Genomic DNA, 27,163 nt, shown 5'->3' on the forward strand with positions numbered 1-27,163 from the left:
ATAAGGCAGAAGGGATAGATGACATTCCATCAGATTTTCTAAAATCATTCGGGGAAGTGGCAACAAAACGACTATTCACGTTGATGTGTAGAATATATGAGTGTGGCGATATACCATCTGACTTTCGGAAAAGCATCATCCACACAATTCCGAAGACGGTAAGAGCAGACAAGTGCGAGAATTATCGCACAATCAGCTTAACAGCTCATGCATCGTAGCTGCTTACAAGAATAATATACAGAAGAATGGAAAAGAAAATTGAGAATGCGCTAGGTGACGATCAGTTTGGCTTTAGGAAAAGTAAAGGGACGAGAGAGGCAATTCTGACGTTACGGCTAATAATGGAAGCAAAGCTAAAGAAAAATCAAGACACTTTCATAGGATTTGTCGACCTGGAAAAAGCGTTCGACAATTTATAATGGTGCAAGCTGTTCGAGCTTCTGAAAAAAAGTAGGGGTAAGCTAAAGGGAGAGCCGGATCATATACAATATGTACAACAACCAAGAGGGAATAATGAGAGTGGACGATCAAGAACGAAGTGCTCGTATTAAGAAGGGTGTAAGACAAGGCTGTACCCTTTCGCCCCTACTCTTCAATCTGTACATCGAGGAAGCAATGATGGAAATAAAGGAAAGGTTCAGGAGTGGAATTAAAATACAAGGTGAAAGGATATCAATGATACGATTCGCTGATGACATTGCTATCCTGAGTGAAACTGGAGAAGAATTAAATGATCTGCTGAACGGAATGAACAGTCTAATGTGTACACAGTATGGTGTGAAAGTAAATCGGAGAAAGATGAAGATAATGAGAAGTAATAGAAATGAGAACAACGAGAAACTTTACATCAGGATTGATGGTCACGATGTCAATAAAGTTAAGGAGTTCTACTACCTAGGCAGTAAAATAACCAAGGACGGACGGAGCAAGGAGGACATCAAAAGCAGACTCGCTATGGCAAAAAAGGCATTTCTGGCCAAGAGAAGTCTACTAATATCAAATACCGGCCTTAATTTGAGGAAGAAATTTCTGAGGATGTACGTCTGGAGTACAGCATTGTATGGTAGTGAAACATGGACTGTGGGAAAACCGGAACAGAAGAGAATCGAAGCATTTGAGATGTGGTGCTATAGACGAATGTTGAAAATTTGATGGAGTGATAAGGTAAGGAATGAGGAGGTTCTACACAGAATCGGAGAGGAAAGGAATATGTGGAAAACACTGATAAGGAGAAGGGACAGGATGATAGGACATCTGCTAAGACATGAGGGAATGACATCCATGGTACTAGAGGGAACTGTAGAGGGCAAAAACTGTAGAGGAATGCAGAGATTGGAATACGTCAAGCAAGTAATTGAGGATGTAGGTTGCAAGAGCTACTCTGAGATGAAGAGGTTAGCAAAGGAAAGGAATTCGTAGCAGGCCACATCAAACCAGTCAGTAGACTGATAACAAATAAAAAAAAATGAAATTTTTTTGTGAGTAAGGCTGTTGTTACTGAAAGAAAATGACACCTATTAGTGGAAGGAAGGTGTACAACTGACCCCTTTGAAGGAAGAATCTACGCTATACATAAGCTAAATACTAATGATAATTTTCGAATGAGTGGAATATACGGAAATCGCTCATGTACCCTACAGGGGGGTAAAGAGTACCACATAATACTTAATACAAATAATATTGATAATACAAATGAAACACTGATTAGCTGGAAAGTGGATAATTAATCGGTACCTGCCTGCTACAGCAGTGAATCTCCAGAATCTTAAGAAATATAACAGCAAAGAACGGTCTTGACTGGTGCGAAAATAACTGCGCACCACTTCTGCAGGGGCGCCCAACAAACACCTCCACACTTTTCCATGAGTCAAGCTGCTCTGCTTCCTCTCTGCTCGCAATGGAACAGAGACTCTCCATACGCAAAGGTAAACAATGGCACAGATACTGCTATTTCTTCGTTTCTATCGATACATTTAAATAATGTTTCATTATCTATTACCCATCAATTTACGATACTTTCATTACAATGACAATCAATTACATATAGGCATAAGTAAATACTCTATTATATCGATTACGTATTAAATATAATTTCCATAATACAGCTTAAAGAATCAGAAGTTCAGTACAAGTTATCGTAGGATATTAAACGGCAAAAATTTTCTATAGTGCAGAAGGTTCTACATATTCGGTGTTATAAGCTCACTTTGAGAAAATCAATTAATAATTCTTTTAAAATATCATTAAAAATCTGTGCTTTCGTTTCTCTGTAATGAAATTTTTATAAGATTGGTATTGTCTGAAAAAGTACAAATTTTGCTTGACAACTGTGAAGTGGAAGGCGATTCGCATATATAAGATTTAGTAATCACCACAAACTCAAGATATGGTGACTCATTTCGTGATCTGTCTCCAGTACTCACAATTTTCTCTCTTTACAACAATATTTGCTTTCCGTTTGTTTAGTATGATTCAAAACCGTGAATAGTAAAACCATTACTTACGTAAAACTCAATTAATGTATGCAATTAAACACATTGGGAAAGGCCGGCCGCGGTGGTCTAGCGGTTCTAGGCGCTCAGTCCGGAACCGCCTGACTGCTACGGCCGCAGGTTCGAATCCTGCCTCGGGCATGGATGTGTGTGATGTCCTTAGGTTAGGTAGGTTTAAGTAGTTCTAAGTTCTAGAGTACTGATGACGACAGATGTTAAGTCCCATGTTGCTCAGAGCCATTTGAACCACATTGGGAAGGTGAGGGTACACAGTTGTTGTGCCTTCTTCCTGTGCATTCCTGAAAATATCGAATGAGGGCACTTTATTATTTTAGGCCTTTAATATTTTCTGAGTGAGCGTATAAACACTGTTTCACCAAGGACGTTACTTATCCAGCTGAACCATTTTTCGCTTAAAATTTTATCGACACCATATGAGATTTTTTTGTGAATTTTTTGTCTCCTGTTGTTTTCAGTGAAGGATGTTGGTGTTATTTCTAGTTGCTTATAATTTTGAGGAATGCCATTTCTATACCTTCTCTTGCTTCTTCAAATGAAATATTTATCCCTATTTTAATTGCAATATGTAGAAAGCGATGTTATGTAGTTTAATTTTTGAGGTGTATTGTACACTGACTTTTTCCTTGTCTCCCGTTTCACAATGTCCCATATAGTTTCAACCTAATTATCTGTAGTATTAATTTCTGTCAGATCGTGCTTATTTCTGGACAAAAGAAGAAGAAATGACAATAGTGAGAAAGCAAAGAGGGCATGCACTGTTTGCATAAAGGAGTCTACTGGTATCAATCATTGCAAACATTGGCCTTCATATGAGGAAGAAATGTATGAGAATGTACGTTTGGAAAACACACTTAATGGAGGTATATGATGGCAACTGAAAGACAAGAATCAATGCATCTGACGTGTGGTGCTGTAGAAGAATGTTCAAAATTAGGCAGACTGATAAGATAATGTAACAGAAAGTTCTGCACAGAATCTCCAAGGAGAGGAGAATGTGGAGAACCTTTACAAAAATAAGAGACAGGATGATGGGTCATGTATTAAGAACGAAAGAGTAACCTTTATGTTACTTGATGGAACTGTGGAGAGTGTAAACAATGGGAAGAAATAAATTGGAATATATGCAACAATTATTGAGGACATTGGTTGCAGGCACTTCTCAGAGACAAACGTTTGGCACTGGAGTGGAAACTTTGGCTCACTGCAATAAAACCTCGGAGATGACTGGTGACCAAAAACAAAAATGCATAGATGTCTATTTAGTTACTTCTTGCCTTCCAGTAACCATCTTCGCTTACTTCAGTGAATACAATATGTATGTGATATAAACCTGCCAGGAAAAGAAACTTACACTACAGAAAGTATTTATATTTTTATTTCTATTTATCTTTACAATCCAAGTCCACCATACAAGTGGTACCGAAGTACTGTTATACTTTTTGCCTTCTGCTACTGGTCAATGATACAGGTTACACCAATTTCCTGCACAAAAAAAAAAAAAAAAAAAACCGCAAGAACCTGTTCCTACATCTACAGGGTGGACGAAAATTTCCGTTACAAACTACTTGGGCTTGTAGAGGGAAGTGAGTACATAACATTTTGAATATGAATACTTGTCCGGAAACCTACCGTTTTAATTCCAGGACGGTTTCAGTTCAGATGTGTCCGGTCGTCCTGATTTAGGTTATCCGTGATTTCCCTAAATCGCTCCAGGCAAATGCCGGGATGGTTCCTTCGAAAGGGCTCGACCGACTTCCTGTTCTAATCAGATGAGACGGGTGACTTCGCTGTCTTGTCTTCCTCCCCCCTCCCCCCCCCCCCCCACCCGACACAACCCAACCAACTAAACTAGGCATAACGCAGTAAAGTTATTAGGAAAAAATTCGAAGGGAACCACAAGCAATCATCCATTTATCGTTTAAGCGAATTTGTTTGTATTAACAATTAAACAATTAAACATTATTTGCTTACATTACTTCAACACAAAAAAGAACCCAGGATACCGTGTGTAGAGAATAATACTGATGCATTGCGACAGCGGCTCGATTTGGCGCCCATGAATGTTGTTACACACACTGTATCTACGAAGCATGTTCTGGTACACACTTTCCATCCCACTTGTTGTCTCTTCAGTTTGTAGTGCAGCGGCCAGACCTCGTTGCAGCAGATCTTCCTCTGTCTTTAGAGGAGCCTCGTAAATTAAAGTTCGCAAGTCAGACAGTAGGTGACATCATGTGACCGTCTCACTTAATACACGTAATCCCGTGTACCCTATCGCATGCCAGGGCAAGCAACTCAGTGACTTTTATCTTGCCCTCAGCAGACATGGATGTGTTAAACATCTGAACTGAAATCGTCGTAAAACGATTCCTATTCAAAATATTATGTACTCACTCCCCTCTACAAGTCCAGGAAGTTTGTAACAGGAATTTCCGAACATCATCTGTAGGCCCTTCCTTTCTCCATGCTATTTTATAAGGGGTAGTCAAATCAAAACGTGACTGATGAAGAAAAATAAACTGTTTATTATTTCAAAGTAACCACCACAACTGTTAATACATTCATACCACTGTCGTACCAGACGCTCAGGGCCTTCGTGGCTACGGGAACATGACTGTACACAAATGTGAACTTCTTATTCTGAAGGAAATCAACAGCCACATATGTGTTTCTTCGAGGCTCCCAAAATTTTGGAAACGCTCGGGAAGAGATCGAGGCTTTCTGAGATGGTACAGAAAAGTAAATGTATCGATATGAGGGTAACGGACCCTCGTCTGTATACGACCAAGACGAAAGTTATAGCCAATATCTCTGCTTCCCATGTCTTGGAGGAAGTTGTATGAACGAAAGTGTATTATAGTTATGGTAATTACTTCTGAAATAGTAATTCGGTTTACTTACTTTTCTCCGTCTGTCTCGTTTTCATTTGACTGCACATTACAGATATCGAGTTAGCGAAGTTTTATGAGATCGTTCTACAGAAGAAAACTATGTCCCTGAAGGTAGTGTTTTAAGTTTAACCTTTTTTCAATAGCTATAAGTATCATTGCGTCTACAGTAAATAGTCCTGCTAACTGTTTTTCTTGTGCGAACAACCTTTCTGTTTTCAGTTCACATTCCACTCTTGCAGCAAGTACCCACCAGATACAGATGACCATTAAGAGACAGGAAGAGAGGAAATAAAATACAGATTTCAGTGTCCGTCAGAAAATGAAGTAAGTGTGTTGTTCGTTAATCGGTCTCCTATTCCTTTCCATCTTCCAAAACTTAAATTGAGACAGCCCGTGTTACACATTTCAAATTGTTGGTGAATTAATTGGGCTTCAATTTCGATCAGAAGAGCCACTACCGAGGGACTTTAGACCTGCAACCTTCAAAGCTCTTAATATTTTAAGGCGTGTTATACAACCGATCTGGGGAACAGAGTGAATACGTCTGCTCCAGTTTCGTAGAGCTTTTAATTGGTCCAGCTTGACTGTGAATCTACAGTGTACAGGTCTGTTAGACCATTATACCGTAAGGTACTGAGTCTATCATGAGGGCATGTGGTTGTCAACACTAGCGCCAAAGCTTCCGAGCCACCACGTCCAACCAGACGGCAGCTTTCATGATCTGACAACCATACAAACGTACAAACTGTGTTCCACACCCTGTGCGCCGACATGTTATACCAATCGTTTCCCACCAATGGAGCGTTTTTCAATAGTAGTCCGCGAGCAGTGAGAGCATCTGAGACGTGAATAAAGAAATACGCGTGGGCAATATTAAAGCTTTTCGCCATGGGTGCAATAAATCATCACCTGGCTTCTTTAGGGTCCCCACAGCTCTTCATAATTACACTACTTTTCTTAATCAAGAAACACTCTGCAAGTGATTTTTAGATATACGTTCAGTAAAATTTTAAACGAGCACACCAAACAGAAGCTCTCGGTTGTTCAATCAGAAACCACTCACCAGATGCGTTCATTGTCGACGATACTGAGCTGTGCGCGATTCTAAAAACATTCAAGCAGATAAGACGAGAAGACGAGAACATGTTTTTCTACCTGCTCCAGTTCCTACAACATTCTATAGTCTCTACAAAAAATTGTCTTTGACTGAAAAGGCTTCCCAGAAAATACAGGATACTTTTTGGTCGCTATAACAAAGTGAAAAGGTGGTGATATATTGCTGGGTGCACGGGCATGTGGGAGTAAAGGGGAAAGAGATAGCTGATATAGTATTGAAGAAGGCCTGTTGGAGTGACAGAGTTGAACAATGCGCCATTCTCGTACAGTCTGTAAACTCTCTGTTGGGCCAGAAGGTCATATATAAACGAGAGGAAGAGTGTCTGGAGGTGAAAACAACGAACTTTGAGCTGTGGAGCCAACTATCTGTGTGTTGCGTTCCTCCGCCCAGTCACAAAGTCGGGACGAAGTCCTGCACATTCGTCTTCATGTATGACACAGCCCATATGCATGACTTTTTGCTCCAGCCAGATAAACTCTCCATTTGTGAAATTCTTGTCACTTGACCAGACTCCACAATATAACATTAGATTGACGTTATAATGCGTTCCACAGTGGCTGGTTCACCCCTTATTAGCCTAGCGATCGGCCAACCGCAGTTTCTGCTACGTCATTTCGCACTGATGACTGCACAGCAGAAATAAAATAAGGGAAATTGTGTCCATTATATATGGTTATTATGATTAAAGTTGAACTTTCAAACCGCTGTAGAGATAGCATCACTGGCCGCAATGACGTCAAATTTCAACGGAACATTATTGGAGTAGGGGGAAAACTTATGGTAGAAGAAAAACAAATAGTTACAAAATGTAACAATAGGCGGCGTTTGTGACGTCTCGTTTTGTCTCGGCTCGATAGTGATGGTTGTCCCAGTAGAGATGACGTGGAACGGCGTCCGTCGATGATGACAATGCTAATCTGTAACTATTATAAAAGCAGACTACACGCTCAGTTCGGTGATTTTTCAGATACTGTCTCTCAAAACTGATATTAACGTCTCGATGGAGCAGCACGCCGGAGTGTGTGCACCGTCCTTGCTCGTAATTAAGGCAATGGTGTTCCATGTCTGTAGATCTTCTCTACTTATAAATACACTCCTAGAAATTGAAATAAGAACACCGTGAATTCATTGTCCCAGGAAGAGGAAACTTTATTGACACATTCCTGGGGTCAGATACATCACATGATCACACTGACAGAATCACAGGCACATAGACACAGGCAACAGAGCATGCACAATGTTGGCACTAGTACAGTGTATATCCACCTTTCGCAGCAATGCAGGCTGCTATTCTCCCATGGAGGCGATCGTAGAGATGCTGGATGTAGTCCTGTGGAACGGCTTGCCATGCCATTTCCACCTGGCGCCTCAGTTGGACCAGCGTTCGTTCTGGACGTGCAGACCGCGTGAGACGACGCTTCATCCAGTCCCAAACATGCTCAATGGGGGACAGATCCGGAGATCTTGCTGGCCAGGGTAGTTGACTTACACCTTCTAGAGCACGTTGGGTAGCACGGGATACATGCGGACGTGCATTGTCCTGTTGGAACAGCAAGTTCCCTTGCCGGTCTAGGAATGGTAGAACGATGGGTTCGATGACGGTTTGGATGTACCGTGCACTATTCAGTGTCCCCTCGACGATCACCAGTGTTGTATGGCCAGTGTAGGAGATCGCTCCCCACACCATGATGCCGGGTGTTGGCCCTTTGTGCCTCGGTCGTATGCAGTCCTGATTGTGGCGCTCACCTGCACGGCGCCAAACACGCATACGACCATCATTGGCACCAAGGCAGAAGCGACTCTCATCGCTGAAGACAACACGTCTCCATTCGTCCCTCCATTCACGCCTGTCGCGACACCATTGGAGGCGGGCTGCATGATGTTGGGGCGTGAGCGGAAGACGGCCTAACGGTGTGCGGGACCGTAGCCCAGCTTCATGGAGACGGTTGCGAATGGTCCTCGCCGATACCCCAGGAGCAACAGTGTCCCTAATTTGCTGGGAAGTGGCGGTGCGGTCCCCTACGGCACTGCGTAGGATCCTACGGTCTTGGCGTGCATCCGTGCGTCGCTGCGGTCCGGTCCCAGGTCGACGGGCACGTGCACCTTCCGCCGACCACTGGCGACAACATCGATGTACTGTGAAGACCTCACGCCCCACGTGTTGAGCAATTCGGCGGTATGTCCACCCGGCCTCCCGCATGCCCACTATACGCCCTCGCTCAAAGTCCGTCAACTGCACATACGGTTCACGTCCACGCTGTTGCGGCATGCTACCAGTGTTAAAGACTGCGATGGAGCTCCGTATGCCACGGCAAACTGGCTGACACTGACGGCGGCGGTGCACAAATGCTGCGCAGCTAGCGCCATTCGACGGCCAACACCGCAGTTCCTGGTGTGTCCGCTGTGCCGTGCATGTGATCATTGCTTGTACAGTCCTCTCGCAGTGTCCGGAGCAAGTATGGTGGGTCTGACACACCGGTGTCAATGTGTTCTTTTTTCCATTTCCAAGAGTGTATATTGACTGCATCATTCGATAACGCGATGACTCCCTTGATCTTAAACGATAACCAAAAGTCCTTCGGGTGATCGCGACAGAGTTTTCAGTTTACGCGAACTTCCTGACAGTACTTTTTATGTCCGGTTTGAGAATGGGTATTCAAACAATGAAAATATAATGACTTGAATAATCAATCCATCGCCCAAGCCGATGTCACATTAATATTTTTGCGAGGTTATTGAGTTTTTAATTATTATTGCGTCGCCAAGGCATCAATACGTCGCGTATTCAACAACTAAACGACGTAATTCCAGAGAGAACATACCCTTGAGTAATGTTCAGAATGCGTCGTATTTCGGTGTAAACTTATTGCTGATTACAGTTAAATTGTCACTGAATCACTTTTCACATTTATGTTATCCGAAGAACCAGTTACTTCCACAAATACACTTTAAATGTCAATTAAATGATGTATGCGGATCGAAGAATTAAAGTTGAATGAAAGTTTATTGTTCTGCGTAGCTATTTGTCCGTACACTGAGCACACACAAAGATTTTTCATTCAGGGAATTGCGTCTGTTAGCATCAGCAATTCTGACATTGACGATATCTTCTGACAACACGGCGAAATTGTAAGTTCTTCGTGATTGCGTTTATCTGTTGCCTACTGAAGTCCAATAATTAAGTTTATGTCTCCCTGCGGGTTCGGGGGTAAGAGTAGGCCCGCGGTATTCCTGCCTGTCGTAAGAGGCGACTAAAAGGAGTCTCCAACGTTTCGGCCTTAATGTGATGGTCCTCTAAGGGGTTTGACCACTACATTTCAAAACTTTCCGTTAGTGCGTACCATTTGGGGAAGGACGCCTTACGTGGTGCATTATATTTCCATCTTTCCTCAAGATCTGGCACACCCAATATTGTCATGGAGTTGACGTTACACCGAGCTTCCGGCCACATCTGCTGCAGTGTGTTCCGGGTAGCATACATGCCCTCCATTGTGCGCTTACATCTTCGCCCTCGAGATACACATGCATATTCGACACCCGACATCCAGCACGATACCTAGTCCATTGTGGTGGGGTCGTCATGTACCCTCTTGGTGGTAGCCCCCTGACTACACAGGGATTGCACTGCTGATGCCTGAGCGGCTACCTCACCACGTATTCCGAGGAGTAGATGCCTCTCCCTCTGGGGCATCAGGAATCCTGGCAAAGGACATGCTGCCAGGTGGTCTCCGCTGTGGCTGGGTGGCGCCCATGGGGAGAGCCCCTTGTCGGAGTGGATGGCATCAGGTCGGATGACACGCCACCAAGCGTGGTACATCATCTCTCGCCGGTGGGCCTCCACCAGCAGTCTCCAAGCGATCGAGGTCTAACCTCAATGGAAAGAAATATGATTCAAGATCATTTCCCTCGCTGGCCACTCCACGGGAGTGCAGTGCTGATTATTCACCCAGGTACCTTGGCTGTACGCGAGTTGATGGTGAATCATTTATGCCGACCAAGCCCCAGTTTTTTGTGGAGCATTAAGAGGGCAAGTTCAGGGAGGTGGAGGGCTTGTCCAAAATGCTTTCTGGCCCAGTTCTCATCAAAACAGCATCCTCTGCCCAGTCATGGAGGTTGCTCACTTGTGACAAGCCGGGGGATGTTTCAGTTATCATCACACCTCATAAGAGTTTAAACATGGTCCAGGGTATTATATTCCACAGGGATCTTCTTCTGCAGTCAGACGATGAACTACACGCTAACCTAGAACGACGAGATGTTCACTTCGTCCGGCGCGTCCATCGGATTCCAAGGGATAATCAAGTAGCCACCAGTGCCTTCATCTTGGCCTTTGAGGGTGATGTATTACCCAAAAAGTCAAGGTGTTGGTTTACCGCTGTGATTTGAAGCCATATGTCCCATCTCCTATGTGGCGTTTTAGATGCTGGAAGTTTGGGCATATGTCAACCCAATTTACTTCCAGTATCACGTGTCGAGATTGTGGACATCCTTTGCTCCCAATCCTCCATGTGCCCTGCCTCCTATCTGTGTTAACTGAGGAGAACACCATTTCCCCTGCCTGCCGGACTGTAGGATTTTCCAGTAAAAATGGATGATAATGGAATATAAGACCCTGGACTGCCTGACATACACCAAGGCTAAGCGGAAATATGAGAGTCTCCATCCTGTGCCCATGACGTCGACCTACGCAGCTGCTGCAACAACGGTTCTCCCATCTCTTGTGTCGTCACGTATGGTTGGTTCTATGATCAGTCAGAATCCACCGGCCCCCTTGACTGAGGGGGGCACTTCACTCCCTCTTGATCCTGCTCCATCTACTTCAGGAGAAACTCCCTCCTCCCCAACCATCGGGAACAGCAGTTCCTACTTCCCAGCCAGAGAAGCGTGTGACTTCTTCGGCTACTCTCGCCAGGAAGGGGTCCCTTGGGGACCTCCCTTCGCAAGTTCCGACGAGCGGAAAAACGGAGACCTGCATGTGGCTGAAAGAACCACCAGTCGCTGATCGTAGAGCCTGACGGTCGTCGTCCGTTCCTGAGACTGACGCAGTGAAGCCCTCCCAGCCTAAACCACCAAACACACAGCACGAGAAGCAGAAAAAGAAGAAGGTTCCCAAGAATCACGACACTGTGGTGACACCCGTCCCACCACTCCCTACAAGCTCCACGTCTTAGGATGAGTTCGAGATTCTGGCGTCTACTGAAGACCTGGATCTCACTGGACCCTCGGACGCAATGGATGTCACTCGTGTGGGTACTGAATCAGTGGCAGCAAGTGACCCAGTGGCGTAATCTGCCTCCCCAGTTCCTTCACGCCTTCCTGAGCCATGGCCAATATCATCTTCCAGTGGAACTGCAGTGGTTTCTCCCACCATCTAGCTGAGCCCCGACAACTTATCAGCCTTCACCCTTTCTTCCACATTGCTTTTCATGAAACTTGATTTCCAATGATGCAAACCCCGCCCTCTGTGGCTGTCGCGGTTATTATAAGAACTGGGCAGCTTATGAAAGGGTATCTCGTGGCGTCTGCATCTATGTTCTTCACACTCTTCACAGCGAGTCTGTCCCTCTGCAAACACCTTTAGAGGCCGTTGCTGTTTGGGTGTGGACGCCACAGGCTGTTACTGTCTGCAGTCTGTATCTTCCACCAGATAGTGATGTCCCACAGCATGTCCTCGCTGCACTGATAGCCACATTGCGGCCACCTTTCTTGTTACTGGTCGACTTCAACGCCCATAACCCTCTGTGGGTGGGTCACTGGCAATGGGTCGAGGCACCACCGTTGAGCATGTATTGGTACAGCTCGACCTTTCCATTTTAAATGATGGCGCCTTCACACATTTCTGTGTTGCGCATGGCACGTACTCCGCCATTGACCTTTCGATCTGCAGCCATAGCCTCTTACCATCTGTCCAATGGAGTGTGCATGAAGACCTATGTGGTTGTGACCACTTTCCGATATTTCTGTAACTGCCACAGCGTCACTCTTCTGAGCGCCCTTGCGGATGGGCTTTGAATAAGGCTGACTGGGACTTGTTCTCCTCCATTGTCGCTACTGAGCCTCTTTCTAATGAAGCCATTGATATGGTGGTTCACTTGGTCACCATCGGCATCGTTATTGCCGCAGAATCTGCCATTCCCCGTACTTCTGGGTCCCCTCGGCTGAGGACTGTGCCTTGGTGGTCACCTGAGATCGCTGAGGCGATTAAAGATCGCAGGCGGGCGCTCCAGTGTTACAAGCGGCATCCATCTTTAGAAAACTTCATCGCCTTTAAACGGCTCCATGCGCGTGCCCGCCACATCATTCGCCAACACATGCAGGATTGCTGGGAACGGTATGTTTACACCATTGGCCTCCGTATCTCTCCATCGCAGGTCTGAGCCAAGATTAGATACCTCTATGACTATCGGACCCCTGTCAGTTTCCCTGCGCTGTCACTGAATGGAACAGTTTTTACTGCTGCCGGCATCATTGCAAAACGCTTAGCAGACCATTTTGCTCTCAGTTCCGCATCAGTGAATTACTCGCTGGCCTTCCGCTCAATTAAAGAGCAGGTGGAAGGTCAGTGCCTTTCATTTCACACCCATTATCCTGAATCCTACAATGTCCTATTCGCTGAGTAGGAATTCCAGAGTGCCCTAGTTGCTTGCCCTGATACAGCTTCCGGGCCAGATCGCATCCACTGTCAGATGCTGAAATACCTCTCTGCGGACTGTCAGCGTCGCCTCCTCGACTTTTACAATCATATCTGGGTCGAGGGTGAGTTTCTGTCTCATTGGCGGGAAAGCATTGTTATCCCCGTTTCGAAGACTGCCAAGAGCCCATTGGAGGCGGACAGCTACTGCCCCATTAGACTCGCCAACGTTCTTTGCAAGTTGTTCGAACACATGGTGAGCCGGATGTTGAGCTGGGTACTCGAGTCTTGGGGCCTTCTGGCTCTGTCTCAGGGTGAGTTCTGTAAAGGCCGCTCTCCCGCCAACAGTCTGGTGAGCATGGAGTCAGCCATCCGTATGGTCTTTGCCCACCGTCAGCACTTCGTCGCTGTCTTTTTCGACATGCAGAAGGCGTATGATACGACTTGGCGACATCACATCCTCTCTACGCTTCATGGTTGGGGTCTTCGGGGGCCACTGCCAATTTTCCTATGAAATTTTCTGTCGCATTGAACCTTCCGCGTGCAAGTCGCGACATCCCATAGTTCCTCCTGAGTTCAGGAGAACAGGGTACGACAGGGGCTGTCCTAAGTGTCTGCCTGTTTTCATTGCCATTAACGGGGTCGCTGCGGCGGTGGGAACGTTAGTCTCAGCTTCCTTGTATGCTGACGACTTCTGCCTCTTATAGAGCTCCATTAGCATTGCAGCTGCTGAACGTCAGCTGCAGGGCGTTATCAGCAAGGCGCAGTCTTGGGCTGTAGCGCATGGTTTCCATTTTTGGCTGCCAAGACCTGCCTTATGCATTTCTTCCGACGACGAACAGTTCACCATGAGCCGCAGCTTTATCTTGCCGGCGAACTTCTTGCTGTGGTGGAGACACATCGTTTTTTGGGTGTGGATTTTGATGCCATGTTGACTTGGCTCCCACATATTCGTCAGCTTAAAAAGATGTGTCGACGGCATCTTAATGCTCTGCGATGATTGAGCCACACCAGATGGGGCGCCGACTGCTCTACCCTCTTACGGCTCTACCAGGTGTTAATCCAGTCCCATCTGAATTATGGGAACCTGGCTTATGGTTCAGCATCCCCAACTGCGTTGCAGGTGCTGGACCCAATACTTCACAGTGGGATCCGACTTGCCACTGGTGCTTTCCAGACGAGTCCTGTGGACAACATACTTGTGGAAGCAGGTGTCACTTCACTGTGGTTACAGCGCCAACGTTTACTGGCCGCTTATGCTACACATGTTTGTAGCTTGCCTGGGCATCCTAATTATCATTTTCTTTACCCACAGACGGTCGTCCATCTCCCAGAACGTCGGGCCCAGTCGGGGTATATAATCACGGTCCGTGTCAGAAAGCTTCCCTCTGGGCTTGGAGTTTTCCCTCTTCCACCTCCTTTCTGGGCCCCTCTGTGTACACCCCCGTGGTGTGTGCCTCGCCCTTGCCTTCGGCTCGAATTGGCACAGGGCCCAAAGGACTTAGTCCCTCCAGAGGCCTTCTGCCGCCGCTTTCTTTCCATCCTTGCCACGTATGAGGGCTCTGCCGTTGTTTACACTGACGGTTCGATGGTTGCTAGTCATGTCGGTTATACCCTGATTCTAGGGGACCGCTACGAATAACATTCATTGCCGGCTGGCTGCAGTGTTTACACTACTGAACTGGTCGCCATCTTTCGTGCCCTAGAGTATATCCACTTCTGCTCAGGTGAGTCCTTCGTTACATGTAGTGACTCCCTGAGCAGTTTACGAGCTATCGACCAGTGCTTCCCTCGCTCTTGTCTGGTGATGGCTGTCCAGGAGTCTCTCCACACTCTTGCCCGTTGCGACCGTTCTGTGGTCTATGTGTGGACCCCAGATCATGTTGGGATACCTGAAAATGAACATGTTGTCAGCGTGGCCAAACAGGCCACCAGTAAACCATCTCTGGAAATTGGTCTCCCGGAGACTGATTTGCGAGCGATCTTACGCCGCAAAGTTTTCCAACTTTGGGACACTGAATAGCGCAACATGACCACGCCAAACAAACTCCGTTGTATCAAGGAGACGACGACTGTGTGGCGGTCATCCATGCGGGTCTCTCGCAAGGAGTCTGTTTGTGCATTCGGCACACACGGATGACGCACGGCCACTTATTGTGCCGTGAGGACCCACCTCTATGTCGCTGCGGATCCATTTTGACTCTGGTCCACATTTTGTTGGAGTGCGTCCTTTCAGCTGTGCTCAGGCAGACGTTCGCGCTGCCTTACACGCCCCCTGCCCTTTTAACAAATGACACTGACATGGCTGGCTTAGTTTTGCGTTTTATTCAGGCAGGGGGCTTTTATCACTTAATCTAAGTGCTTGTCTTTTTGTGTTGATTCTGGCCTATGGCCTACGATTTTAGTCTGATTTTTTAGTGTGTTTCTTAGTGGTTGTCTTTTCTTTTTTTGTCTCTACGGTCGGCCAACCACTGTCACACTCTGTGTCATTTTAATTCCTTTTGTCTGGTCTCTGTCTAAGTATTTCTTGTCCTGTGTCGTCTCTCGTCTTTTCCATTGTTTGTTTTTCTGCTGTGTGGGTGTTTTTAAGTTTTGGACAAAGGGACTGATGACCGTCGCAGTCTGGTCCCTTTAATCCCACAAACGAACCAACCAATTGTCGGCGATCAGTCTCTTTCTGTGTCCTTTGATGTTCGTGACTATTAAGTATCACAAAGCCTAAGTCCCATCACAGATCAATCTGTCACATATATCAACTATCCTGTTATCTGTCTAAACGGTAAAGATGATTTACTTCAGTCCATCTTCTTACTAATACTTCCAACTGTAAAAATTTTAAACTTAAGGTCGGTTTTAAAACAATATAGTAGCGCTTAACGTGCGTACTACTACTGCAAGAGTACAAGAGAAAAGAGAAGTTAACATATCCATTGCTGAGTTACATTGTAGTCATAGCGAACTTACAGCTCGATGCGGCTACAACTCTGTTCTAGGATAAAAGTTATCTTTGATCAACTTATGGTCTGGGCTTTAACCTTCATAAATGAAATTTTTAAAATTCTTTCTTTAAAGATTCTGTTTCGTATCGTATCATATGAGTCCTTTCTTTATAATAAGCATTTGTATTTACATAACATTCTTGTTAATCAAACTTTCAAGAGTGTAAATTTTGTTGTTACTAGCTGTCATCACTGTCGTGGTTGAATGACTTTTCCTTATTTTTTTGTGCAGCGAAAGGGTGTTCAGTATGGGTTTTATGGTTGGGTTGCTATAAGTTGTAAGCATCATAATTTAATAGTGGTCGGCTACAAATGACAAATGAATTATATAACAATGTCTAATGTGCACGTTTGGCATTAAAAAAACTGTTCTACTCAGTGTGGATGGGTCTATATGTGTGATACTGTTAGTGGCGTAAGCCAATCCATCACAGCAAGATCATATCACATCGGATGGGAAAAATTGGTTTTTTGTCCTGAGGTCAAATGCCGCATACAAAGCATTACTCTCGTCGTTTTTTCATTGTCTTGAGGCCAAAAACTGCATAAAAAGCATCAATCACATCAGCTTTTAATGGCCCTGAAGCCAAAAACAGCCTAAAAAGCACCAATCACATTTGTTTTTAAATGTCCTGAGGTCAAAAACCGCATAAAATGCATGAGTCAAAATCGAATCGATTTATTGATTGGCCGCGAAACATGTTTAATAATCTGTCCACCGTTTTCTGCAACAAGTTGCAATCGAGAAACTGCATCCTCCACTGCAAATCGAAGTGCTTCCGGGTTCACTTTCAGAATGTGTTGCGCAATGTGTGCATTCAATGCAGCTAAATTTGCAATCAGAACACTGAAAAAGCATCTTTCAGATAGTCCACAGCAACAAGTCTCATGGATTAAGATCAGGTGATCGGGATAGCCAGGCTGTAGGGAAATGGCGGCTGATAATTCTAGCATTCCCGAAACGGTACTTAAATGGATTTTCAATGTTTGGAGGTACGCCATCTTGCATGAAAGTGATCCCACCCACTCATCGAAGCTGTTAGAGAGCTGGAACGACGTGATAGCGCTGAAGACATTCATAGCGCTTACCAGTGACGGTACAGGTAACAGGACTCGAAGCACCTGTCTACTCGAAAAAAATATGGCCTTAAGATAAATGATGCCGTAAACCCGCCCCACACAGAGACGTCTTCAGGATGATCTGGTATTGGTTGATTTGAGTGTGGATTCTCCATTGCCCATATTCGACAGTTCTGTGTGTTGACATATCCTCTCAGATGGAAGTAGCTTTCGTCAGTCCACGAAATCTACCACCGCCAATCATTGTCCACTTCCTGGGAGCAAGAAATTCTAAACCAAAGGCGGGTCAACTGCAAGCAACTCGTGCACATACGTAGTTTTGAATGGATAACAAGAATGGTTGTTTCGTAGGATGTTACGTACCGTGCTCACGGGTATGTCCAATGTTCGGGCTATTCTCCGTGCACTATGCGTTTGCACATCACCACTCGTCTCCTCCTGCATTACTGTGGCCACTGCTTCCACTGACGTTGAAACAATTCGTTTCCTCCCTCTACGAGGTTGAACACCAAAAAATCAGCGTTTACGAATTTCCGAATCATTTTCTCCAGACCCACGGCAGTCATCGGACCAACGCCTTTCATTAAGCCCTTCAGTGTCCAGAACTTCTGCAGAGCGACGTGTGCACAGTCAGCATTCTCGTAATACACCTTTACACGCAGAGCGCGATCCTGCGTTGAGAGAGTCATGGAGAACGTCATAGACGCAAAACAGGGAAAGGCCGTGCATCCGGCGTGTTTATACCAACTTCAGTTGGTTTTGCGCGTGGCAGGTGTTTTCATTTACGTATTCTGACACACACAGCGTCATCTACTGATCAATTGTCCCACTTTCCCCCTTCTTCTATAATATTCCGTTGCAATTTGACGTCATTCTTACCAATGATGTTATGTTTACAACGTTTTGAAAGTTTAACTTAATTATAATCTCCCTGTACATAAACTTGTAGTTCCAATTGATATTTATAACAGTCACAAAAAAAACCTAGTGTTAAAAATTCCCCTCGATTTCTTTTTCTTTATTCATATGCAGAGTAATGTCAATAGCAGGCATTAATGTGGCAAAATGTGGTTGTTGGTGAGGTATTATAATCTTCTGGAAACAAAACAGTGAAGTTACTCAATCAGGGGATCAGTCAACTCATCAACAGTTGGGAGACATATGTCTTTTATATTCTTGTAGTGGTGATCATTTTAACTTTATGAGCAACACTCACATGTAATGAGACCTGGAAGTTTATTAAACATAACAGCAGTGTGAAGATTAATGGTTTCAATTAGTAATTGCTAAAATCTTCCATCCTTTCATAGTCTACGGTAAATTTGTCCATTTTTAAGAACAACTATATATGTACACAAGTATTCTTGGAAATTGTAGATGCTGTTAGAAGTTCTTGTGTATTGTTGTCTCACTATCGTTGTATAATCTTCGGATCCTAAGTTGTGGAATTTTTGCTGAGGATTTCTTCTTCACACTGTATGCATGGTATGAGCAAGGACTGGAAGAAGACCTCAGCACGAGGCAGAAAATACAGACGTGAAGATTCTGCAATTATATTTCAATAGCAAGACACAAAAAATATTAACATTAATTGTTACATGCCATACACATTGGTATTTTATTTTGGTACTACACCTCATATAATATCAGACACTCCTTAGATTGTGTTGTATAATTTAGGACAAACACTTTGTACAATTTAAAAAAAAAGATTACATTGATAATACGTACTTTTAAAACAACGGCTTCAATCCCATTCCTGAAAAAATAAAGAACGTAGTATACATATATAAAGTCAACAAATTGTGTAACAAGTAAATATGAATATGCAAACATAAATGGTAAATGTACATGAGAATAATATGCACTGCCGACAAAAAAATGGAGAATCCAGAAGAGATAATACGATGTCAGTATTAAGGAAATATGAATATAAAAACATAAAAGGTAAATGTACGTGAAAATAATATACACTGCCAACAAAAATCGAGGATCCAGAAGACATGATATGATGTCCCTGTAACTGTGTAGAGTACACAAAAACAGTAGCTACGTAAATCATTTAGAGTTGCAATTTTCTGTGACTGGTAGAGTGGTCAATAGAGTTCATTAGTTTTGTTCGTGTTTGGTGTTGTTACCTGTTCTGGGGGGTATACCAGAGGCGAGAAAAGCCTCAGACGTCGAGTGATCACTGTGGTTGCCACTACACACCTTTGTCCAGGCATAACAACCCGTGAACATGCAGGCGAGCCAGCTACCTATGAGATACTACTGACAGGTCTGGAGTATTACTGCCACGTCAGTTCACCACAGTAGTCAGTTAATTTTTTTTGTATCAATGGTCCTTCACTGCACTTTCTTTGTAACTTAGTGACTGAAGGTGGGAGCCTGTCACCAAGAGCTGGGCAGAGCAAGTACAAATACTCGCCAGTCAAACCCAAATAGTACACTGTCTTCGAGAATTGCTGACATCAGCACTTAGTCAGCACCACCTCAAAGTTACATGTGGGCTGCGCAGCTTCAGTATGTAGCTGCATCAACCGCAACTGGCAGTTCACAAGCCACTGCTAGGCGTAATGGTTGTAGGGCTCCAGCCAATGCCACTAAGAGGGGTCTAACTTAAGGACGACTACAATGAGTCCCAGGTTCAAAACTTGTTGATACCACATGGCTAACCAAATGCTGGAGTGGCTGCCCACCAAAGATACCTCCTGGCTGCCAGACGTATGATATCTGTCTTCCATCTGCAAGGCCATACCAGACAGAGTCACTTCAGTGAAACAGCCCCCAGCCACACCCCTAAAAGCCCACACTTCCAAAAGCTGAGCTCCCTATTATTTGCTGTACTGATGTAGCAGCTACTGTCTGGGAGTCTACACGCACCAGTGGGACGATGCCATCATCCTCTGTACCAGTGTCGCACTTAATAGAGAATGTTATTCTGCATGCTAGGAGCTGAAACACATTTTAATTCTCGAAACGAGGGCAAATCTCATCTCAACCTGCTGCACTGACACGATGTGTGGCTTTAAATACCACGTCTCGGACATCTCGTCCTTAGTGTACTGTCATTCCGTGCACATCACCAATACCGGTGGAATGACGGTCTCACTGGTTACATGTTAACTGTGTTGGTGAATGGTGATGTGCTGCTTGATGCTTGATTGAGTACTTCATCCGCCTGCTGGCTCTGGGTGGACTTCATACGTCTACGCTGACGCCACCGACGAGTCACCGCCTGGTAGAAGATGCCGTCATACTAGGTCTGGTTCAAACCGACTGATTGCAAGCTGCCATCTCCCACTTGCCTGCTGGGCGCCTGAGTACCACCTCCATGCACTGGATTACTGACTGTACACTGTGTATGCTGAGGCAGCCCTGGTCCTCTGCCTTCATGACAGCTGCCATGAAGAAGACGCCGTGGTCTAAGTACACGGCCACTCTCGGGAGCGCTGAGGCCCGCCGCATCCCCAGAGTCGCGCGTCCACCTGCCACCCACTGCTGTCCACTACCGCACCCCGTGCTGCCACCCCGTCAGCCAGTGCACCTGACCTGGCACAAGCTATGCAAGCTGACAGACTGCTGTGTGTAGCACTCCTCACTGACACCTGAGCGAGCAGCCTACTTCGTATCCTGATGCTCCACAAGACAATATACATTGTAGCGACCACATTAATAAAATATTGTTTCAGGTGTTACTTTATCACTCACACCTTCGGTCATAGACTGAAACACTCATCAACCGATGGAGCTCGGCCTCTAACACTTGTAACGTCGCCGCCACGCATATCCACCCTTGACACTCACTAACCTGACGTTACGGATGACAGTTACAGCTGATGTTAAGAAGAGGCTTCGTGACACCTGACACGAAATAACTTGAGTACAGCTGTGGCCTCTCGACACCCGCCACCACTAAAATTGGCAATCAGACGTGGTCTTCACAACAATCGACATCGTCGCAACTGTTTGTCACATCGGCATCGCTGCAATCTGATTTGCTAATCTTGCATCCTGCACTTAAGAATGAAGGTTGATGAGTGAGAATTATTACCATATAGCTGGTCTTTCTATTTCATAGTATAATTTTTATGCCATTGTAGATCGCAGAGACGTTTATATTAATGTAAAATCGATTTATTTTTGCTCGGAATGCCTGCTGAAATGTCAGGTAGGATAGACTGGAGAATCGTTCAGATCTGGCTGCGGTTGTGAGAGTAGCGACGCACTCAGAGGAGGCAGATGTAGCGACCAAGGGCCGTGATGGCCGTGACGTTTTTCTAAAGTGTCACAGGTTTGGGCGGGATGGGTATCTCCAAAAACAGTGTCTTCTGCCACATTGCTATGAATATAAGCAAGTGGACCACAAAGCACGGAACTACGGCGTTAAGAAATGAAGCAATCGATCACGCGAGAAGCGCTCGTTAAACATGAACGGCAGCGTATCAGCTGTCTGAAGCGTTCCCAATTAAATGTGATACTGCACAGATAGATGCGGCGATGGGCTGCTGCTTGTCGGCCTTTGTTGGTGGCAGGGAACAGAGCATTAAAAATGGATACTGGGGCGCATTTATTAGTCGTCGCTCTAGATCCATGAAGAGAAAGACACTAGGAGGTCCTCGTTATAGATTGCTTGCAGCAAGTACCAATGACATAGATTCATGGGAGACAACACACATCAAGATTGGCGTTGAGACTAAGACTATTTCTGAACAAATGGAGGTGTTGCCACAAGTGGGGCTAGGATATTCTATGATTCTCCGGTATGATTTTTCTCACTCTCACTCTCACTCTCAAGACCTATGTTTCTCAGCATGCAGTTGATCTTGAAGGAAGTCAACGTCAACCACTGGTAATAAGAAGGGAAGAAGCAGTGGTTTGACGAAAAAGTAAAAAAAAGGGACAAAAACAACGTAAATAATTTGCACTTCAACCAAACGCTGTTCTTAATCTAAAACAACCAATAATATACATTCATGTGTATGTAATTTGCAGAATAACTACGGAAGATGTCTTACGAACACAAACGAAAGCCGTCTGCTGTAAAATTCTCTTTAATTTAATTACAGCAGGTTTTAGCGGAAAAACGAATAATAACCTACAGAAAAATTTGTTTGCTTATCCATGGGTACAGACTTACACAGCTGAACCACAGGAGAATAACGACCATTTGGATACTGTGAACTGATTTGTACGCAGAAGCTAGTATACATAAGTAGCCTAAATGGGGAATATCCATTTTCGATTAGCCTGAGTCTACCAAAGGGCTGAATGATCACCACATTGGATATTTTGGAAGAAGAGTATATAGACGGTTCGTAAACCTACCACAACTACAGGCACACTGTCAGTAATTCTGTATCACAAAGGGAAATGAGTCATCTGCAAGGCAGCGACTGGCAAGTTACCGAAGTGTTACATCACAGTTTAAGGAATTGTTTAACGCACAGGGCCCATTACCTGTGACTCCAATCATACAGCATCCCATACCGACAGACAGTAATGCTCTTGTTTATAAGACCATACCATATATCGAAGCACTTACAACCAGACATGGAGGAATGTATAGACAACAACTGGCAGAAGATGTAACGAAAGTCAGTGACAGTTCATTGGGGGCACCTGTGACCCTCGTCCCAAAACAGAGGACGGACTGCACGAAGAAATACCACTCCTGTTGCGACTACGATTATTTGAACGTGCGAAGTACCACTGATACCTGTCCAACAGCGCTGTTACAGAGATGTTTCAGGGCTTAGGCAGATGGAAGTACCTCGTCACAATGGATTTGAGTAGTGGGTACGACCATCTGGAGGTAGTACCGGAGATAGAACTAAAAGAGCATTTATGTTCGTATGGGGCATTTTAAAACGCACTGGCTGCCACCTACTAGGTCGCTTGGTGGAGTTGTGCGTGGCCCGAAACCTACGAAGTGCACGTTGCCTCGATGATATTATAGTTTTTTTCGGAAGATATGAACGAACAAGTAAATAGTTAAAGGAATTATTCGACATGCAAAGAGCAGCACGTATTACGACAAGTATTCGCCAATGCAGTTTTGTACAGACTTAAGTAAGGTACTTGGGCCATATTATCAGTGAGGACCGTGAATGAACCAATGCCTGTTTACGATCGCCAGTTTCTGAATTTGCCACTCCAGAAACAACAAAACAGTCACAATCTTTTCTCGGCTTTTGTAATTATTACCGAAAATGTATTAAAGACTTCACACAAGTTGCTCACTGTTGAACCATTTGTTAAGGAAAGAGATTAAATGCAAGTCGCTGACGGAGTATGCGTGTGCCTTTCAGGGATTAAAGAAAGCGTAGTTAAAGACACAGTATCGGTGTTTCCAGAGTTTGACAAGGAATGTATCCTCCCTTGTGACACTAGTACTAATGCTGTGTCTTGACTTCTGAATCAGTTATTGATGGAACAGAGCTTGCTGTGTCGTACACTTCTCAACAGTTAAACATAGCGGAATACAATTACTCTTCTACAGACAGGGAAATGTTAGTGGTGATCTACACGACCACGCACTTTAGATGTTACCTATAGAGGCAGAGAACCAAAGTAGTGACGGATAACGCTTCCTTAAAGTAGCTGTCGGCTTGAAGGATCCCACTAGCTGATTAACCAGGTGGGTCCTTAAGCTGCGCGAACTCGATTATACAGTTGTTTACGAACCTCGGAGAAAACTTTCAGCTGCACGGCTGTAGTATTCCAGTTGCTTGGGAAGAGTGTGAGTGATTGGCAGAAGCAACAGAAAGGTGACGTGGATTTCCAGGAATTTAGGTGCAGCCACATTTCACACCACACGAAAGATTGTTTTGCATATCTATGAAATGTGGATCGAATGGTTGCGCTTGACCATGTTTTGTCTGGTCATCGGAGCTGAAGCATGACTGACGAGAGTAGCCGAAAAGTTTTGCTAGCGTGTGAGGAAACTTGATGAGGATCACTTTCTTCGTAATTGCGTACCATGTCCACAGTGGATGGATCTCAGCTATGAAAAGATCTCTCTTGAAAAGTTGCCAGAGGCGTCCAGAATATTTCAAGTTACACGGCTCAATATTTTAGATCCATTCAACATAACTCTAGCTTGTAATAAATACACATGAACAAAAACTGGCCATTTTTCGAGGTTTATGTCTCCCTCCATGAAACATGAACGTTGCCACTGCTAGGGTGACTTGCGTACTTGGAACATATAGATCGTCGTACCGCAAGTGCAACCACAATGGAGGGGTATCTGCCAGAAGATGAGACAAGCATGTGGTTCCTGAAGAGGAGTAGCAGCCTTTTCAATAGTTGCAGAAGCAACTGTCTGGATGAATTGATCTGGCTTTGTAACTAAATAGCTTTGCTGTGCTGGTACTGCGAACGGCTGAAAGCCGTAATTTTTCCCAAGGGCACGCAGCTCTACTGTATGGGTAAATGATGATGAATCCTCTGGTGTAAAGTGTTCCCCACATAACATAGTCCCTCATTCATATCTACGAGCTGGAACTACTCAGAAGGATGTCATCATAAGGAGAAACAAAACTGGCTTTCTACGGATAGGAGCACGGGACGAGAGGTCCCTTAACTGTGCTGGTTGGTTAGAAAATTTAAAAAGGGAAATAGGTTAAAGTTAGATACAGTGGGAGTTATCGAAGTTCTGTGGCAGGAGGAACAGACATCAGGTGAATACAGGGTTATAAATAAAAAATCAAACAGTTAGGGACAATTCAGAATCAGGTTTAATAATGAATAAGAAAATAGGAATGTCGAGAGCTACTATGATCAGCATAGTAAAAGTAGTATCATATCCAAGATAGACACAATGCTAGCACCCACCGCAATAGTACAAGTTTATATGTCAACAAGATCTGCAGATAATGAAGAGATAGAAGAAATGTATGAGGAGATAAAAGAAATTATTGACATAGTCAAATGAGACGAAAATTTAATTTAATGGGGTTCTGGAACTCGATAGTAGAAAAAGAAAGAGAAGCAAAAATTGTAGATGAATATGGACTATGAACAAGGATTGAAAGAGGTATGTACCTGGAATACTTTGCACAGAGCATAATTTAATTGTGGTGTCACCGCCAGACACCACACTTGCTAGGTGGTAGCCTTTAAATCGACCGCGGTCCGCTAGTATACGTCGGACCCGCGTGTCGCCACTATCAGTGATTGCAGACCGAGCGCCGCCACACGGCAGGTCTAGAGAGACTTCCTAGCACTCGCCCCAGTTGTACAGCCGACTTTGCTAGAGATGGTTCACTGACAAATTTACGCTCTCATTTGACGAGACGATAGTTAGCATAGCTTTCAGCTACGTCATTTGCTACGACCTAGCAAGGCGCCATTATCATTTGCTATTTATCTTGTGATGCATGTACCGTCAGACCGATGTTCACCAATTACGGATTAAAGTTAAGTATTCCAACAGCTAAGACCTTTTTTTGCTAGTATAATTACTTTACCTGTTCCAGACCTCAAGCCAGCCAGCGTGAGCTTAACGCGTGCCTTTCGGCTACCAATCATAGTGGCTTGGCTATCTTGCCAAGTCACAACATTAATCATCGTTTAAAGTTGTAAACGTGGAAGAGACCTGGAGGCCCATTAAGGTTTCAGATTGATTATGTAGCAGTACAACAAAGACTGCGGAACCAGATTTTAAATAGTAAGACATTTCCTGGGACAGCTGTAGACTGTGACCACAGTTTCTTGGTTATGAACTGTAGATTAAATCCGAAGACATTTGAGAAAGATAGGAAATTAGGGACATGGGACCTGAATAGGTTGAAAGACTAGACAAACAATCCTGTTGGACGAACATCCCCAAATGGGCATTATATCTGTGGTGTCACCGCCAGACACCACACTTGCTAGGTGGTAGCTTAAATCGGCCGCGGTCCATTAGTACGTGTCGGACCCGCGTGTCGCCACTGTCAGTACTTGCAGACCTAGCGCCACCACATGGCAGGTCTAGGAAGACGGACTAGCACTCGACCCAGTTGTACGGACGACATTGCTAGCGACTAGACGTACGAAGCCTTCCTCTCATTTGCCGAGAGACAGTTAGAATAGCCTTTAGCTAAGTCCATAGCTACGACCTAGCAAGGCGCAGTTAACCATATCTGGAGAGAGTCTTACTTGTATTCACCATAAACGATGTATACCAAAAGGATGGATTAAAGTTAAGTATTCCCAAAGCAACGTACTTTTCTTATTAGCATTCATTGAGCATCCTGTTTCAGACTTCACGATATTCTGGGTGAGCTTAGCGTGCCTATTCGGCCCTTCTAAATAACACTGTGTCGGCACTTCTGTCGACACATAACAATATCAGTAGTTGAAAGTACCGCTTCAGTTGTAAAGTTGCTTAATTATCACACGACCGGTTTTGGGGTCTTATAAGCCCGTCTTCTGGTTTCTTACTGGAAATAGCAACAGACGGGAGATAATTTTCACTTGCAGCAACATACACAAAAAACAAAAGACTTGAAAAAAAAAATTTTTAAAGCATTTCAAAACCGTCGGTCGGACTAGGTGCTGTGAAATCCATGTCGATGCAAAAAGTGACACCAGACAGTACTACGGAAGACTGCCTGGGTAGGGAAGTATACAAATAATAGCAGGATACCTACACTTGGTGTTATGGCGCCCGAGCGCCGCGGTGGACGTGTACTAGGCGCGGTGTGCTGTCTATGAGTGCAGAACAGGGAGTAGGGGATGCGAACGAGGTAGCAATCTGGTAAACCAGAGTGGAAAAAGTGCTGCCATCTATTGAGCAAGAGATGAACGCGGGACACTAGACCAGCCTTTCACAATTTGAATTAATGGTTTACACTTAAAATAAAGGAAAAACAAAAAAATTACATAAAAATACACGAAATAAGTTAAATGTGCATTATGCGTAGTAAAGGAGCTATTGAAGA

General features: G+C 44.6%; 1 protein-coding gene across 2 annotated transcripts in view; it reads right to left on the minus strand.

Annotated features, from left to right (window-relative positions):
- Nucleotides 1-18,466: 18,466 nt before the first annotated feature.
- The window catches only part of LOC126154581 (uncharacterized), a 129,747-nt gene continuing 121,050 nt past the window's right edge, over nucleotides 18,467-27,163 (minus strand). The window contains exons 5-6 of one of the 2 annotated variants that reach the window (XM_049916157.1): nucleotides 18,963-18,990; nucleotides 18,467-18,776 (exon numbers count right to left, since the gene is read on the minus strand). The gene's annotated coding sequence lies outside the window, so the exon portion shown is untranslated. The other variant, XM_049916156.1, reaches the window with a different exon arrangement.

The sequence above is a fragment of the Schistocerca cancellata genome, unplaced genomic scaffold (assembly GCF_023864275.1).
Source record: "Schistocerca cancellata isolate TAMUIC-IGC-003103 unplaced genomic scaffold, iqSchCanc2.1 HiC_scaffold_1096, whole genome shotgun sequence".
NCBI classification, from domain to species: Eukaryota; Metazoa; Arthropoda; class Insecta; order Orthoptera; family Acrididae; genus Schistocerca; species Schistocerca cancellata.